Source organism: Anolis sagrei, chromosome 5 (assembly GCF_037176765.1).
Source record: "Anolis sagrei isolate rAnoSag1 chromosome 5, rAnoSag1.mat, whole genome shotgun sequence".
Classification (NCBI taxonomy): domain Eukaryota; kingdom Metazoa; phylum Chordata; class Lepidosauria; order Squamata; family Dactyloidae; genus Anolis; species Anolis sagrei.
This window is the reverse complement of record NC_090025.1, coordinates 184,922,867-184,941,815: the sequence shown is the minus strand read 5'-3', so window position 1 is coordinate 184,941,815 and position 18,949 is coordinate 184,922,867. Positions and strand designations below refer to the sequence as shown.

The following is an 18,949-nucleotide window of genomic DNA, read 5'->3' as shown; positions in this document are numbered from 1 at the left end:
TAGGCATAAGCCAAAATGACTAAACTATTGTGCTTTGCACCAATCATGAGAAGACATGACCCACTGGAAAAAGCATGACCCTCTAGAAAAGACAATCATTTTTGGTAGTCAAGTCTAGAACTGTCCCCCAGATGTAGTTAGATATCAATTCCCAGTATTCTTTATTTCTGCCTAACTCAGCTAAGACTGATGGATGATGTAATTGTTCAAGCATTTTGGGGCTCCTGGTGGTGCAGTGAGCTGCTGCATTGCTGACCAAAAGGTTGGCGATTTGAATCCCAGAAACAGGGTGAGCTTCCACTGTTAGCCCCAGCTTCTGTCAACCTAGCAGTTCAAAAACATGAAAATGTGAGTAGATCAATTGGCACTGCCTTGGCAGGAAGGTAACAGTGCTCCATGCAGTCATGTCGGCCACATTACCTTGGAGGAATCTTCGGACAACGCCAGCTCTTCGGCTTAGAAATGGAGATGAGCACCACTCCCCAGAGTCGGACATGACTAGGCTTAATGTCAGGGGCAACCTTTACCTTTATACTTTGTTCAATAGATAGATAGATACATAAATAAATAGATCTGGTATTTTACATTTTTTTTTAAAAAAAGATCTTATTGTTGAGCTTTATCATTTAGGCATAACCCAAAATGACTAAACTATTGTGCTTTGCACCAACCATGAGAAGACATGACCCACTGGAAAAAGCATGACCCACTAGAAAAGACAATCAGGCAAAGAGGAAGACCACACTACAAATGGAGATGGCTTAGTCAAGGAAGCTCTGGCCCTGAGTGTTGGTGGTCTCTCATTCATAGGTCACCATACATTGATGCTGACGTGACAGCAGTTAACAACCAGCACAGCCTGTCCATCTTTCCCTCATTAATATGTAAGTGTGTATTTATCTGGGAAGATGAGAAAACAAGTGGGTTATAAACAGAAGACAAAATTGCCATACAGTTCTATGATTGAAGTAATTGCCAGGTAACAATCTCATCTGGAAAAATCACAGTAGAGACATTCCAGTTCACATCCTGAATTTATCACAGATATCGTTGCCTCTTAGAATTCCTGTGATTTTTGTTTGTCAAACGGGTTACTACTTTTTTCTGACAATTTTGCATGTTCTGTACACGGATTTGCTACATCACAGACATATTTTCAACTACAGTTCACATCCTTAGATGGAGTCCACATTGGGGGTAGAGTAGAGGTGACATATAGATGACAGAATGAAAACAAGGAATGGAGGGGGGATGAAAGAGTTTGTCTTATCTCGGATAAATTGTTCTTCCCTTTAATCACTTCATTAAAAAAAAGAGAGAAAGAATTCAGTCTTTTGTCTTGTTGATGAAAAAGAAACAGAACCTCTTTCTGCCATGGAGGTCAAAACCCCTGGAGAGAAAACCCTTTTTTATGTCATTAAAAAATAAACCACTGTCTCTGCTTAATACTACAAAGAAACAAATTAGAAACTAAATTGCCGATGTGCAGGATTATATGAAAATTATACACATTTGAAAGTATTCTCATCACTTTGGGCACGCAGACAGGGTCGCAAACAGAAATTATGGGTGGAAATTACTCGGAAAAATGCTAAGGTTTCAATTATCTTGGGGAAATTGCTTATATGGACTTTTTAAATATTGTCCCTCATTTTCTGAAAGGTGTGTTGCCACAGCCTGGTTTACAGAGAACAAGCTGATCCCTAAAAGAAAAGCCACTAGAAAACACACAGTTTGTAAGCAACAACTTATAATCCATCGCTTTGCACCAGAGGTAAGTGAGACTTTCAAAGACCCCCAAAAGATGACTGCAACCAGCAAGATCTCCTTTTGTAATGTAATGTTTTAAGTTACCTTAGGATAATCCCGGGTGGAGTTAACTCTTTATTCATCTTGTTTCAGTAAACTCATTTTGGTTATCTTTTCACCTTGCCAAATGTGCCTCTGTCTGCTAAGGGTCTTCATCTTAACAGAAGTTATACAGATAGCCCCTGAATAAAGCCAGACAATATAGTTTTCCCAAAGGCTGAGGCATGCCATCACATTATTCATGTTTTTTTTTATTTAAAAAATAAAAAATACCCCGTAAATTATGAAATGTTGCCATAATTGATATGATCAGCCAGGACATAAGCTCAGCAAAACCTCTGCATTTTTTCTGTAAAATGAAGAACATGCTAGTATGTAAAACCTGAAGAATTCATCCAGAGATCCTTCACAACAACCCTAGCTCACTTTAGTCCAACATTTCTATTCCACGGCAATTTAAAATTAGAAAGATCGAGTCTTCACATTTGTCCTCATCTCTGCTACTAGGTGAGAAACCATTTTCAGCATTTTTCATAGCAATATGGAATTTGAAATGCCTGGCTTGCCTCCTTAGAGAGGCGATGTCCCGATATGAATTTTCCTAGAAAACTCCAGTCTTTTTAGTTGGAAGCAAAAACTGACATCTCTAACTTCATGTACAAATGACTTACCTATTGTGTTTCCCAGCTTTGCTGCTCTTTTGTAACCACTCCACCAATTCAGTCTTCTATATCTACCTTTGCTTCTGATGCTGAGAAAGAAACAGAAGGGAATAGTTGTGAACTGAATGATCACTCTTCTGATAAGGCGTGGAAATGTTCATTTTTGACTACTGTTCTCAGATATTCCTCTGATCATGCTGAGTGAGGTATTCTGGGAACTGTAGCCGACAATAGAGAACTTCACCTGCTCATATCTTCTATGTTACAAACTTTTCTGCACATGATTGATATGATTCACTTCTTTATTGGCTCAGAATAATTGAGTAAATATTTCAGAAATTTCCCCTCACAGTTATCTCATGGTAACTCTAATTCTTAGAATGACAACTTGAAAATCCAAACATCTTGTATAGTAACCCAAAGCCACCAAATATTAGCTGTTGATAGTGTTGTCATCGTCGTCAACCTCCTCCTCCTCCTCATCATCATGATGTTCCACCCTCCCAAAGATTCAGACTACAATACAATTAAAAACATACAAAAAGTAAATATTAAAATAGAATTAAATTAATTAAAATACAAAAACAGTCGTTATTTGAGGAAAAAGAATAAAATGCTAGGTCATCTATACTTGGAGAATTTAAGAAGGAGCTAAGCTGGGTGCTGGAAAACTGACAATTCTAATATGGTTTTCTCAAATGTGTAGATTGCCATGCTTTTTGGGCATATGGGAAAGGAAACCTACATGCGCTGGCTCATAGAAGGAGATGTGGTCTCTAAAATAGGTTGGACCCAAAGCATATAAGGCTCTATAGGTAATAACCTGCACTTTGAATTGAGCCTGGAGCCTTATTAGAAATTAGTGGAGCTGCTTTAACAGGAGTGTAGTAGTCTCCCTGAAGTTAGCCCCAGTTAGCAACCCGGCTGCCAATCTTTGCACTAATTGCAGCTTCCGAGCTGTCTTCAAAAGCAGCCCCTCATAGAGTGCATGTGCATAGAGTTACAGTAGTCCAACCTGGATATAACTAAGGGATGGACCACATTGGCCAAGTCAGACTTTTTGAGGTACAGTCACAGCTGGCACACCAATTTTAACTGTGTGAAGGTCCTCCCAGCCATAGCTGAAACCTGTGCTTCAAGCATCAGCGCTGAATCCAGGAGGTTCCCCAGACTGTGGACATGTGTCCTCAAGGGGGGGTGCAACCGTGTTGAGCACAGGTTGCCACGCTATACCCTGATAGGCCTCACAACTGATCAGGAGGACCTCTGTCTTCTCTGGATCAAGTCTCAGACTCTTGGCCCTCATCCAGTCCATCACAGCTGCCAGGGACCGGTCCAGGACCTGTGTGACTTCCTTGGAATGAGGTGGAAAAGGGTAGTAGTAATAGAATCTGTCTAACATTAAAAACAGTGTGCATGTTTAAATTCATGTTTTAAAAGTTTTAAAAATGATTGACTCATTTGACAAGTTTTAAAAAATGAATTAAAAGAACATAAAGTAGTTTAAAAATAAACTTTTCTCATTTCTTTTCCCACAGTGAAAAACAAAAAAAAAAGTTAATGTTCTGGGATGATAGAGAATGAATTGGAGCTGTTTGTGGGAAGAAAACAAACCAAAAGGAAACCCAAAATAGACAGATAGATATACAAAGAGGACTTATTTCCATGTATTAGTAGATGGCGTTTTTTTTTTGTTTTGTTTTTTACAAAAATCTCCTCCTCTTCTACAGATTTTCAAGGATGGCTGCAAAACCACCAAAGAGTTAAATCCATAACTGTTTATATACTACAAACCATGCAATTTTTTCCTCCCCTGGGATGAACAATTGAGACTTTCTTTATACTTTGCTTGTAGGCACATCATGAGTTTTGTGGATGACAGGGTGAAACTAGCAGCTCCTTTTCAACAGTTTCAGGCTTTCATAAACAAAAAAGGAGACACATCTTCTTTTCTTTTTCTTAAAAAGTACTTCTTTGTTGCTATTACTGTCATTGTATATCTTATATTTTTCTTCTATAGAATGGAATATATTTTTAAATTCTAAGGAAGTCAGCAGCACCTTTCATTCATTACCATGAACAAGGAGGAGGAGATGAGGTGCGATCATCAGAACTTTGAAATTGTATTTTTTGTGAGTGCCATAACTCATAGATTCTCCAAATTATAGTAAAGAAAAGGAACATTTTGAAGCTCTGCCAATCACACACATGATTCCTTCTTCAGATGTCCACATATTCAGCTTAACAAGCAGATAGATCTACAGCTGCAGAAACATGTGCCATTGCCTCGCACAGAAACACTTACACATTAAGATATAGTTAGCTATTCACATGGCACACATAAGATTGAAGAAGAGTATGTTAAAAATTACTATTTTTAACCAGGGAGAACATTTCTGTACGAACGCCACCATGACTTCCACTGGAAGCTGATCACAGCATCACATTAAAGGATCTAGAGCAATGGTTCTCAATCTGTGGGTCCCCAGATGTTTTGGCTTTCAATTCCCAGAAATCCTAACAGCTCGTAAACTAGCTGGGATTTCTGCAAGCTGTAGGCCAAAATACCTGGGAACCCACAGGTTGAGAACCACTGATCTAGAGATTTCTAGAGAATATTCTCTCTAGAAATCTCTATACCCTCCAACATGTTAACCATCCCATTTTTGTTTGCTCTGCCTTCGGTAACAAAGTGTCTTAAGCTCACTCTAATACTACCAAATGGATGGAAAGTTTGGAATGGGAAGCCTGCCTCAGTGTGCCATTTTCATATTGAACTTGGACATTTCAAATGAGCAAAGAAGTGTATGAGCATGTTGTTTATTTGTTTGTTTGTTTGTTACAGTATTTATAGTCCACCTTTCTCATCCCAAAGGGGACTCATGGCGGATCACAGAACACATATACGGCAAGCATTCAATGCCGATTATACAATGACAAGACAGACAGCTTGTACATTGATAGAGGTACATACAGGCTTTTAGTAATGGTGTAAGAAACCTTATCTCTACATAGAGAACAACATTTGCATATTAGTCTTCTAAGGAAATTTCTCCCTGGTAGATTCCTGTTTCCTCAAAAAATAATATTGGTGTCTATTTAACTGCTCCATGCCATACTTGGTGAGACAATTCAAGACCCAGGGAGTGGTAACAGATTAAATTACATTATTATTAATTGCTATTCCATCAACTATGACTTACAGTGACCCTATGAAATCAAGACTTCAAAGCCCCATCTACACTACCATATAATGCAGTTTCAAATCACATTACACAGGCAGTGCAGAGGCGGCCCAAGACACTCTCTTATCAGCAGTCTTGCTCGGATCCTGAAAACATATGGCAAAACTATGAACGAGAAACCTCCAAGTGCCCATATCCTGGACCGCTCTGTTCAGGCCTTGCAGATTGGGGGGCTATGGATTCCTTTACTGAATCTGCCCTCCTGTAATGTGGCCTTCCTTTTTTCTTATTGCCTTCACCCTTTCCAAGCATTATTTACTTTTCCAATGTATTATATTTCCTCATGACAAAGTGCAACCCTCAACCTTTGGATCTGTATCCATGGATTCATTTGTCCTCATATTTATTTATTTATTTACAGTATTTATATTCTGCCCTTTTCACAGGGGACTCAGGGCGGATTACAATGTACATATACATGGCAAACATTTAATGCTAGAGACACACAGCATATAGAGAAAGACATTCAGTGGCTATTTATGATCATATGATTAAAAATGTCCTCTCTACACATTTTCTACGCCCTCCTGAACAATGTTGCAGTATTTGTGGGCCAGATCTCAATAGGATTTACTATTACTTGTGGTTTCACATGAAACATCCTCTGCAGAGATGGGGTTGTGCTGAATACTGAGTCTTAAGGGAGTCTTAATTAGCCACTTTGAATCTCCTTGTGGAGGGAAAAAGCAAAGTATAAATAAACATCATAACAATAATAACACAATAATTTGCTGTAGGATCCAATCATTTGTCTTTTTAGAACTCTCCCTCCAGCACCTCCTATCAAATGAGTTAATTGTCTCCCTATCAGCTTTCTTCACTGTCTCCTTTTTTGCAACTATGAACAGAAATCAGAAATTCTATAGCATGGGTAATCCCAATTTGGTATTCAATTAGTTAGTTAAAGATTATAGTGATCTGCATCTTCTGTGGATGTTTACTCACTTTTTCATATGCCTACCTTATATTTGCCTGCCCTCTAGAGACAGGCTTGATTCACAGCCCCATGCATGAAGGAACTTAATTTTGGAGGATGTGAATGTTCTTTGTCAAGAGACAATTCAAAATTAGTAGAACAAAACTCCCTGAAAAATGCAACGCCCATGTCCTAGTGCTGGACAACTGGTAGACTCGGGCACTTTTGAACTATGATCCTAAACACATGGCTGATCAGGCCAAACACTTAGGTTTTGAAAATTTGTTTAGGCTCAGCTTTCTTCCATTACTGCAAATGAGTTGAGAGTACAAAACAACTCAGTTTACTCAGGGGATGGAGGAGAGGAGCCTCAGGAAAGAACAAACTGCTACAGCATCTCCCAGCTGGTGTATTCTTCCTCATTGACAACTTTTGCCATCTTTTACACATTCTAATATTATTTGGCTACACTCATCCTGGGTTTTATCTGTGAAATATTAGAAGGTGTGACATGGAGGCATACCGCCTCTAACTCTGGAGTTGATACAGCAGTTCTGAATAATATTCATAGTTCTTGCAGGTCATAAGCCATTCCCAACTTATGGCAGTCCTATCCTGGGATTTCCATAGCAAGAATTGTTCAGAATGGGTTTGACTTTGTCCTTCTCTGAGGCTAAAAAAGTGTGACTTGTCAAAGGTCACCCAGTGAGTTTCTATGGCTGAGTATGGATTTGAACTCTGGTTTCCAGAGTTGTTGTCAATGTCCAACACTTTAATTTACTACAATTGATGGCCCTAGCCTCCATGAATGTACCCAATCCCCTTTTAGAACACGTTGGAGCCACTACTGCCTTTTGTGGCAATGACTTCTACTGGTCAACTGTGTGCTGCATATAAATATATGCTTCCTTCCTTTTATCTCTCATTATGGGTTTAGCATAGTTCTACTCTCATATATTTCTCCAGGGTTGTTTTGGCTGTCCTTTTCTCAATTATAATACCCTCAAAAAAGTTTAAATTTACCATTTAAGCAAGCTGAAGAATTTTCTTGCATCTTCTCAAAACATGAAATGGTTTTTCAAAATCATCCACTTTCATTGGAATCATAGAGTTGAAAGAGACCTCATGGTCCATCCAGTCCAACCCTCTGCCAAGTAGGAGGAAAATCGCATTCAAAGCACTCCTGACAGATGGCCATCCAGCCTCTGTTTAAAAGCCTCCAAAGAAGGAGCCTTCACCACACTCCGGGGCAGAGAGTTCCACCACTGAATGACTCTCAAAGTTAGAAAGTTCTTCCTAATTCAGGTGGAATCTATTTTCCTGTAGTTTGAAGCCATTGTTCTGCATCTCCAGGGCAGCAGAAAGCAAGCTTGCTCCCTCCTCCCTATATATATATATAGTCAGGCTGTATATATATGGTCAGGCTGTGCTATCCCTCCAGAAGTGACCTCCAGAACGCCAGACATGCCACAGTTGCCCATCTCTGGTTTAAGAACAGGATATGTGGTATATGCTCTGATATGTAATACAGATTGCCCGAAATTGCACCATACTCAGTTTTAATTCCTGATCATTCCAATTCAGGGGACCATTTCCCCCCTACCAATTGCCTTAGTGGGGGGAAATAAGACAAAATGGCAAGGTGTTTTTGTCAAACTTCACATCCTCTAAAAAAATAACCTCCATTTTTGAGATGTTAGATATCTAACACTTTCCTTCCACCTCCAAAATTTTCAGAGCAATATGGCCCTATGTCACCACAGCACTGGCTACACTGAAGTATAAATCAATTTTCTTCCTTTCAACTTGAAAACATGTTTTCCTTCCCTCATAACTAGAACAGACTTCTTGGTTTTACAAAAGACAGACACTTGTTTGAAGGTGTCCTCTATTTGAAGGGCTGCTATAAACATAAGGAGAGATAAAGAACTATAAGTAGCAAAGGGAGGGGCCTCAAAATCATCCTATTAAGAGATAGTAACTGGACAGCAGGGTAAGCATGCAAAGGCCCTAAAAGTTATCAAATCACAAGGATACTGCATATGTTTCTGAGAAAAGCCAGATAGGTATTATTTACTGTTAACTAACTTCACTTCAGCTTATAACATCCTTATGAATGAGAGACCTCTGAGCCATCCTGTCCTCAACAGCTCTGGCCAGGTTTTGCAGACCAAGGGCTTGATTTTCCTGATTGAATCCAACCATCTGGGTTTTCCTCATTTCCTACTGTCATCCACTTTGCCAAGCATTATCATCTTTTATAGTGAGTCTCCAATCTAATGATATGGCCAAAGTAGAATAGTCTCAGTATAGTCATCTTGGTTTCTAGGTCTGATTTGTCCTAGGACCCATCAAATAGTTGATTTTTTTCTCTCTACCATGGTTCAGCATCCAAAATCATACAAAGAAATGAGAAATATAATGGCATGAGAAATTTTAGTACTCAGTGAAACATCTTGACACTTCAGGATCTCATCTACGACCTCATCATAAAGCCCTGGCAAAGCATCCCACTTCGCTGGACTTCTGGGGAGGAAAGAGGGGACAGCAGGACAAATATGTCACACCATGTACAGCGCCCTCTCACAACACTTTCCCCATCACATAGGGAAAGTGTTGCCCTTGCGGAGAGGCCCCATGCTGGCTCCAATGGAGCCAGCACAACATGGGAAGCTTCCTGTGTTCCTGGGGAAGCATCTGGTGACACTTTCACCCCGATTGGTGGTGGGGCTTCCACAGGAACTCCCTTGATTTGTCTGATGGGCAGCAAACCCATCAGTCCTCCACATGGGGTGGAAGCATCTTAGGATGCTAAAATCACCCTGCTTGATGAATCATAGAGTTGGAAGAGACCTTGTGGACCATCCAGTCCAATCCCTGCAAAGAAGCAGAAAAATCACTTTCAAAGCACCCCCCTACAGATGGCCATCCATGAGGTGGTAAGTTCCCTCATAGGTGCTCTTCCAAGTCTTCTGATTTCCTGACTGCAGTCTTCACTATGATTACTGATTGAGCCAACTATCATTAACATATCAATGTATTCATCATCAGCTGTAAAATTATTTAAATAATCTGTAGTTATTATTTTTTGTTTCCTTAATATTCACCCAAAAATCTTCCTTTGCATTTTCTCCAATAATTGTTCCAATTCTTTGCTGTTTTCTGCTAGTATCGTGGTGTCATCAACATATCTTAGATTGTCATGTGCATTCCTAATTTTTTTATGCCTCCTTCCTCCAAATCTAATCCTGTTTCATGCATGATATTTTCAGCACACAAGTTACACAGATAAGTGATAACACCCAGGTAGGTACACACAGAAGAAGGTCTTACAGAGCACACTGTTGTCCCTTCTACATTAACATATAAAATCCATATTATCTGATTTGAACTGGATTATATGGCAGTGTAGACATATTGCAGCCAATCTAAAGCATTGACCCCAGTTTTTTTTTTTTTGTCGTGTCAGGAGCAACTTGAGAAACTGCAAGTCGCTTCTGGTGTGAGAGAATTAGCCATCTGCAAGGACGTTGCCCAGGAGATGCCCGGATGATTTGATATTTTTATCATCCTTGTGGGAGGCTTCTCTCATGTCCCTGCATGAGGAGCTGGAGCTGATAGAGGGAGCTCATCTTCCTCTCCCCGGATTCGAACCTGTGACCTGTCAGTCGTCAGTCCTGCCAGCACAGGGGTTTAACCCACTACGCCACCGGGGGCTCCATTTACCCCAGTTGAGTGGGGAAGATAGGACTTGGCATTCCCTGAATAGTTCCCTCATGGTGATATTCCCAATCTGTTCTTCATTAAATTCAATGGCATCCTTTTGAATATTTTGAATATAAACAGTACCTTTTGAATATAAACAGTACCAGCAAGAATAGGGTTGGGTTTCCTAAGCTTGTGTTAATTATAATCAGTGTTTTACTTTCTACGTCTTTGATTGTTAAGTTGGTAAAGTGCTGTGGAGATCCCTTTGGGGATTGAAGGCACTATAGGAACGCAAGCTATTATTATTAAATAAAAATCACCTGGAGTTTAAATTATACAATAGCCACCTGATTACACTTGGCACTCCAGCTGCAATAAAAAAATAATTGCATGCAATATAAATTAAAGATGTGTTTACCCAAGTTCAACAAAGTTCAGGTGCTCTGAAATAATCACAGAGGTGTTGAGAGAGACTTTTGATACCTTCATCAGTCAGGCTGCCTCTGGATCAAGGGATCCAAAATTGAAGCATGCATTAGGAACAGAGGCACAATGAATGTTCAGCTGAACTAAGGTCCTTTTCACACTACAAATCTAGTACTAGGTATCCACATTAATTCCAGTGGAATTCCAGGATGTGCACTTTAAAGGTTATTCAGAATTCTCAGCCAGGAAGTTCTAGTGCAGTGTTTCTGAACCTGCAGGTCCCCAGATGTTTTAGCCTACAACTCCCAGAAATCCCAGCCAGTTTACCAGGTGTTAATATTTCTGGGAGTTGAAGGTCAAAACATCTGAGCACCACTAGTCTAGTGCCTCAAAAACCTACAAGACCTAGGATTTCATGGGAGTATCCATGGGAAGGAGCTGCAAGTCAGAAAAAAAGTTAAACTGGTTCAAAAGATAACCTAAGGAACACAAGTTTCCAAAACACGTAACAAATTAGGGCATGATCAACTGGGATAAGCCCAGTTGTTAAGTGAGCAAGTCATGAGTCAGAACATCCCTTCAACTTCTGGCAGCCGTAGCCAACAAAAACAAAGGTGACCATATCTGAAGGGCTACACAGTTCCCAAGCTAGAAGTCACTTTTATTTTATTTCCAGACTTTTTTATATAAAAAAAGTATTTTGAGTTGGCACTGCAAAAAGCATTTAAAAGCCAAAAGGAAGTGTCAGGAGACCCCATTATAACCACTGTATTCATGAGGGATACATTCTTAAATTTACTGTGGAAACCATTTATAATAATGAAAACTACTGAGATTAAAGACCAGTATTTGGTAATACCATAGAGTCTTACTGGAGGAACCTAGAAAATTCCTAGAGAATTATCATCTCTAGGAATTTGCTAGGCCCTCCAGCAAGAATCTATGGCAACATCCACTTTGTGTCAGGAGCGACCTGAGAAACTACAAGTCGCTTCTGGTGTGAGAGAATTGGCCGTCTGTGAGGATATTGCCCAGGAGACGCCCAGATGATTTTGATGTTTTATCATCCTTGTGGGAGGCTTCTCTCATGTCCCCATATGAAGAACTGAAGCTGATAGAGGGAGCTCATCCGCCTCTCCCCGGATTCGAACCTGCAACCTGTCGGTCTTCAGTCCTGCCGGCACAGGGGTTTAACCCACTGCGCCACCGGGGGCTCCCAGGCAACATCCACTGGAAACATACCATACCATCTGGAGGACAAAAACATTCCTAAAGAGGATATATTTTGTTGGATGTGGGTAGGCAAAACCACAGGGCATGTAGTCTCATTTTTAGCCCCCACTACCCACATATATTGGGGTTCTGGAGTGGTCAGGGCTCAGAAGGGACCCCTGAAGAGCAGCATAAAACCCACAGATCACAGGATTCCTACCATAAGCAAATTATAATCTGACACTATGCACTCTATGTTGAGTTGAAACCATGAAGGTGTGTAACTATTCTCCCCTGCTCCTACATTTATGGCATTCTTTCCAGAGGTGTCAACATGAAGAATCCATGTGCTTATTCAACACAGTATCACACAAGAATACTTGACCAGTGCTGAAAATCCATCAGGTGCAAGGATCACCTGCATTCCACCTCAAAAAAGACACCAATCTTCCCTAAGTCAGAAATGAAAGTCATTCAGAAATAATAGTGTATTCTGAGCAGAAAAGCACAAGGCACTTGAAAAGACTAGCCCTATAGTTAGCACACATGCCTTAGAATGTGTCACTAGAAGTGCACTGTGTACTTTCTATCAGTCAAGCTATAACATATCCTGACACCCCTTTTAGCAGAGAGCAGCTCAAAGGGTAAGTCAGGAAGATGTCTTCAGCAGCGGATGGGATCTGGGGGGAGGGGGAGAGGAAGCTGGCAAGGGCCTATGTAAGGAGTAATATTAGTTCCATATTGTTGTTCCACTCGAAGGACACAGTGTGTCATAACAAATTACCATTAATTTGCACCAGCAGTACAGTTAGATTAAGACCGGCAAGCGATGATGACAAATAGAACTTGCAAGATCGCATAACGAGAGGGCAAGACGGCTTTGCCGGAGCTGCTTCTCTCAATTAGTGGACAAGGCTTTTAATGCTTCCGTGCACAACCAAAGCAATTTTGATTACTCAAAGCTAAGCTTTCATTTAGAAGGATTCAGAAGCTGAAATGCTGCTTTCTCCCCCACTGACTCCCTGCGCCTTTGTGACACATGATTTCTCCATAAAGCATTACTACACGGGTATCGGGAGAGTAGCAAATGACCAAAGACTCTGCTCTCTAGTCTGTGGGGCATGACTTGTTCTATAGAAAAGGTGGGTCATACTCCCCAAGCCATCCCAAAGAAAGTGAAATGAAAATTTGGTGAAAAACAAAGAGGGGAATCCAAAGGAGGAGAGAGAAAGAAAAGAAGTGTGAATATAATAATAATAATAATAATAATAATAATAATAATAATAATAATTTATTTATACCCCGCCACCATCTTCCCAAAGGGGACTCGGAGCGGCTTACATGGGGCCAAGCTCAAACAATAACTTCAACATAAAAATACAAATTGCAGTAAAATAAACAACATAACATTAAAGTGAACACATCAAAACATATAAAACAGTATACAAAGAGCATAGAAACCAAACAAATATATGGTGTATATAAGGACCTTATCACACACACCTGGTGCCATTTTGCTAGCAAGTGTGGTAAAACGGCAGGTGACTCCACTGCCACAACGTTTCTCTCATCACATGGGGGAAGTGCTGCCCAACTGAGGCAAAAGTACGCTGTCTCAATTGGAACCAGCTCAATACATGTGATGGCACGCCCGAGCCTATAGTGTCTGCTTTTATTCGGGGGTTATCTGTATACCTTCTGTTAAGATTAAGACCCTTTGGGAAAGGTGAAAAGATAACCAAATGAGTTTACTGAAAACAAAATGAATAAAGGGTTAACTACACTTGGGACTATTATAAGGTAACTTAATACATTACAAAATGAGATTTTGCTGGCTGCAGTCATCTCTCTGGAGTCTTCTGCCTCTGATGCAAAGTGATGGTTTACAAACTGTTGCTTATAAGTTGTCTCAATCTTCTTTTTTGTGATGCTTAAGCTGGTCAATGGCGCTCCATGCAGTCATGCCGGCCACATGACCTTGGAGGTGTCTATGGACAATGCTGGCTCTTCGGCTTAGAAATGGAGATGAGCACCACACCCCAGAGTCAGACATGACTGGACTTAATGTCAGGGGACTACCTTTACCTTTACCTTTAAGCTGGTCAAAAGCTTCTGTTGTCTCTGGGACTGCTGGTATAAGAATATTGCTGAATGCCGTTGCTAAGGATGCCTGTTTTGGATTGCTCGGGCCTAGGATTACCAGACAATGCCCAAGCCTCTAATCACTGTAACTCTGCTGCAGAAAAAAAGAGTGCTATACAGGCAAATGGAATAGACCAACTAACCCTGGCCTCTAGGGTCTTTTATGCTTCACCCAAACTAATACAAAGGAAGGCATCTACACTATTGGGAAAACCTAAATAGGGGGAACTAAAGCAGAGGAGAGGAAAAGGCAGAGCCAAGACTTCACAACATGAGAACCTTCCCATGTTGATGAGGAAACCTCCTAAGTTGCTTCCACACTGGTTGTAGCCAGGGCCTCCTCTGGAAGTTGAAGAATGTCATGTGATGGGCTGTGTGTCCATCCTTTCCTCAACTGACTGACAATCACCCTAGAATGCTTAAATTGGTAAGTGTGATGGTGCCCTACATAAAGATATAAAAGAACCTAGTAACACCACTGGGACTAACTAGGGAAAATAAATTTCTAGCTTGAGCTTTTGTTACTGCAGTCCATTTCATGGAGAATCGCTATGCATCTAAGGAGGAGAACTGAATTTCCTAAAGGTTTATGCTACAAATTTATGAAACAAAAGGAGGTGAGAGAAATTTACCCCTAGAAATAGAAATTTACTCCAGAAAGAGTTAGCATGGGGAAAAGTGTCTCCCCATGCTAACTCTTTTTCACAACAAACCAAATTTTTCAAAATTGAATTATCACAGGAACAGAAAGTGAGGTGAAATCTTCTGAACAGGGGCACAGACAGCAAACAAACACCACAGAGGTGTTAATCCTTCCCTACGCTATTCAAAACTTATACATAAATGGCTGGAGATACATTTTAAAATGTACATGTTCTGACTTAGATACAAATTCAACTTAAGAACAAACCTATAGAACCTATCTTGTTGGTAACTTTGACCTTGAGCAGTAATTTCCAGCACATGGCTACAGCTGTTAAGAATTAGTAGATGCTATGATTGCTCACTCAAAGGGTTAACCAGACCATCAACCTGATCACATCAGGGTGATTTAATAGCCTCTGTGGCAAATCAGTGTGGCAATCCCAATCCCCCACACCCTGCCTCCTCAGCAGTGACACTTCCCCATTACATGTATTAAAGCCTCACCCTACAGCAGTGGTTCTCAACCTGGGGTCCCCAGATGTTTTTGGCCTTCAACTCCCAGAAATCCTAACAGCTGGTAAACTGGCTGGGATTTCTGGGAGTTGTAGGCCAAAACACCTGGGGACCCACAGGTTGACAACCACTGCCCTACAGCTTCTCCTCGCTTTGCCTTGTTGTTCCCCATGGAACACAGGAGTCATAGGTCGCTTGCGTCACAGTTGATTGATAATGAGTGTGCATTATGTGATGGGTGTCGTGGGGCTCCGTGTATCAACTGAGGTACAAGCATTCTACAACACTTGCATCTCACTGTGAGATTAAGTTCCTAGAAGCGTTTCTGGTAATCGAGTATCAATGGGCAGACACTGAAAGAAATCCAGCCTAGGGCTAAAAAAGCCCAATGGGTTCCTGGTTTTAGCCATAGTGGCATCAAACTATTTGATATTTTGACAATTTTTGACTAGCAAAAAAATGAACTTCAGAAACTTAGATTTTTGAGAGAGTAGCTTAACCCTACTCTCTCTCCCGGTGGCATAGTGGGTTAAAGCATTGAGCTGCTGAGCTTGTTGATCGAAAGGTCGCAGGTTCGATTCCGGGGAGCGGCGTGAGTTTCCGCTGTCAGCCCTAGCTTCTGCCAACCTAGCAGTTCGAAAACATGCAAACGTGAGTAGATCAATAGGTACCACTCCAGTGGGAAGGTAACGGCGCTCCATGCAGTCATGCCGGCCACATGACCTTGGAGGTGTCTACGGACAACGCTGGCTCTTCGGCTTAGAAATGGAGATGAGCACCACATCCCAGAGTCAGACATGACTGGACTTAATGTCAGGGGACTACCTTTACCTACCTTTAGCTTAACCCTAAAATAAGTATGACCAAAGTTGTTGTGTTTTTTTGGTTTTTTGGATTTCAGCGCTCAGAATTGTGGAAGTTGCAGTAATTCACAATGATACTGTTTCCAAGCTGTGAGCAGTGTACATGTGGTTTTTCAGACTGTAACTTGGGAGACCACAACTGTTCTTTGAGATGTTTTCAGCAGGTCAGTGAGATCATGGCAGAAATAATGGGAAAAGCTTTTATGCGCTTTGACAAACAATTTTGCTGCTGACCAGCTTATTATCTTGACCAACTTCCTTGCCAGATGACAGAGCATGCATGAATGTAAACAACCCATTCCTTTCACTTTAAAAGACCAAATTGGGATGGAAGCATTCAAAAGAGTCTCAGCTAGAATGATAATGAAACACGGCTTTGAAGTTGCAACTAAATTGCATTCTCTTTTTTCCTCTGCCGTGCCTGTAAAAAAAAAAAATCAGCAAAATTGGCCAAGCGGCGATTAGTCCATAATTCTGCATGTTCAAATAGCTTTCAGTTATTATGAAGCAAGAAATTTCAAAAGGCCAATATGCTGACATTTAAAAACTGGCCATAGGGTAATAGTGTGAGGACCTTCATGAAAAAGTAAAAATATGTGTTTCACGAGTCTGTTCATGCTGAGCCGGAAATTTAAATAATGTCTATTCTACATAAATGTTCTGAAGCTGAGAATGTCTTTCTCTTGTACTCTGCTTTCTGACCTAAACAAATGTATTGTTAGTGAGGCGATTCAGTATTCCATACAACCGCAGAAAAATACAACAAATGCTAGAATTTAGTGAGGTATTCTGCATTCTGACAAACTCACTTTTCAGGTCTTTTTAAAATGACCGTACATTGCTGGCAATGCAGTAAAAGCCAAGTTACATCTGAAACCAATAAAACAATGATTTATGCTCGACAAAAAGAGATCCTGAAATTGTAAATGTCTGAAAATCACTGACTCATTTTGGACCTGTCTCTGATCTCAGTTGTCCTCATCCACTACACAACCCTACACCCCATCTGTATCTTTATATACAAGAAATATTGGGAAAGTTACTTTTCTGGATTACATTCAGACTGCTCCAAGTGGCATGGTCACTGGCCATGCTGAATGGGGGGATTTGAGGATGGGTGCACCTGGCACATTAGTGTTAGCTGAAACCGGGACATCCAAAGTCAAATCTGAGTGCAGGAGTTATAAATCTGATATTTTTGGGAAGAAATCAAAGGAACCTCTTTCTTGTCTGGATGAAGATTCAATGGGCTTGCCTTCACCTAGATCTAGAAAATCAGTTTTATTGTGGAACTCTTGGAGCTGGGAGTCCACTACCTGATCCAGAACCTTGCCCCAAAAAGCAAAATGGAACTAGCCATTTATTCAGTTTCTTTCTGCCTTCAAAATGTTCAGGGAGCACTTTTTCAGCAAAGGTCTCCCCAGGTCCGTAGCCAGGATTTCGATTCGGGGGGGGGGGGGGAGGGGAGGCTGAGTCTGAGTGAAAGAGGGTCTACTCTAGCAAACCTTTTTTTATCGTTACTCCAATACCCCCATGCATATGAGATATTGAGTATGGTGATCAGATCATGATATGAATAAACATAACAGTTTGAATAATGCACCAGTAAGGCCTTTTCGCGAACCACCATCAGAATTTGGGGGGGGGGGGGGCTGAAGCCCCTCAAGCCCCCTGCCCCCTGGCTACATGCCTGGGTCTCCCCATAGCCTCTTTTAGGCAAGATAGAACCACCATGCACCAGTGAGGTATTCATTCAGCATTCTCTTTTCCATTTCCACCAGTCTGGTTCTGGCTGCTTTTTAGAAGCCATGATAAATCCAGGTTCAGTGTGGACAAGATAGTTCTCACCTCTTTAAGATCCTGGCCATATCCTCATGCTGTATCCAATAGTACTGGGCAACTAGGTTGCATCCACTGAATCCCTATTTCCTTAAAGATCCAAGTCAGCACAGTGCTTCATGATTTTATCTACAAAATGTTCTGCAAATTGATTTTACCAGGCTGTCAAGCAATCTCCATTTACTTCTTGTGATATGAAATGTAGAAGGGCATATCCTTCATTATTTCACATATGACAATCAGGTCAAGCATGATCAAATGACATCAGAGTGTGTGCAAGATAATAAAGGAGGAACACATAACCTAGGGAGAGCTAAAGCAGTTTGCTTTTGTCACAATCTACAGAGAAGAGCAAAATTCTGTTTTTCTTCTCTCTGCTGAGTTAATATGAACTGGATACACTTTGGAAATCAGAAAGGAAAAAACTCAGGTAGTCAAGTCCACAAGTGCACAAATGATGCAAGCATTAATAGGGAAGGTAATGCAACGTATGGATATCATTTTTGTTCAACAAAAATTTGTTTGTTAGAACTGTTGTACCATTATTTGTCTTTTGATCCAATGGATAGCAACAAAATTGGTGTGTTTAGCTCCGAGGTTGCAAGCACCCCACACCCCCAATGTGTGACAATGTACCTGTGCATCCTATATGCTGTATATATGGCACACAGCAGGCTCTCTCACATCACTAAGAAGGGCAGTGACTTCACCTAACAAATGTAACTTTAACAACAGTAAAACAACCTAATAGCTTAGCATGCCAGGGGGTTAATGTGGCGGACCATTTAACGCTGAGCTAAATAGCCCTGGTTTTCTTCTCAATGCCAAGTGTCGAACTGAGAATTGCAATTGCAGGAGCAGTTCCTAATTCATTAGTTAAAGGGGGTCATTGCTCATGGGGTGGGGAAGAAGGGAGGATGGCAGAAAACTCAGAGTGACACAAAGTCAGTACAAGGTTGTGCTCCTGCG

The 18,949-nt window shown here is 40.9% G+C and overlaps 1 protein-coding gene across 3 annotated transcripts in view; it reads right to left on the bottom strand.

Moving 5' to 3' along the window:
- The window catches only part of SOX5 (SRY-box transcription factor 5), an 897,493-nt gene that overhangs the window by 644,511 nt on the left and 234,033 nt on the right, over nucleotides 1-18,949 (bottom strand). For all 3 annotated transcript variants that reach the window (XM_060776580.2, XM_060776581.2, XM_067469306.1), the window contains exon 3: nucleotides 2,481-2,560. The gene's annotated coding sequence lies outside the window, so the exon portion shown is untranslated. The remainder of the gene's footprint in view (nucleotides 1-2,480; nucleotides 2,561-18,949) is intronic.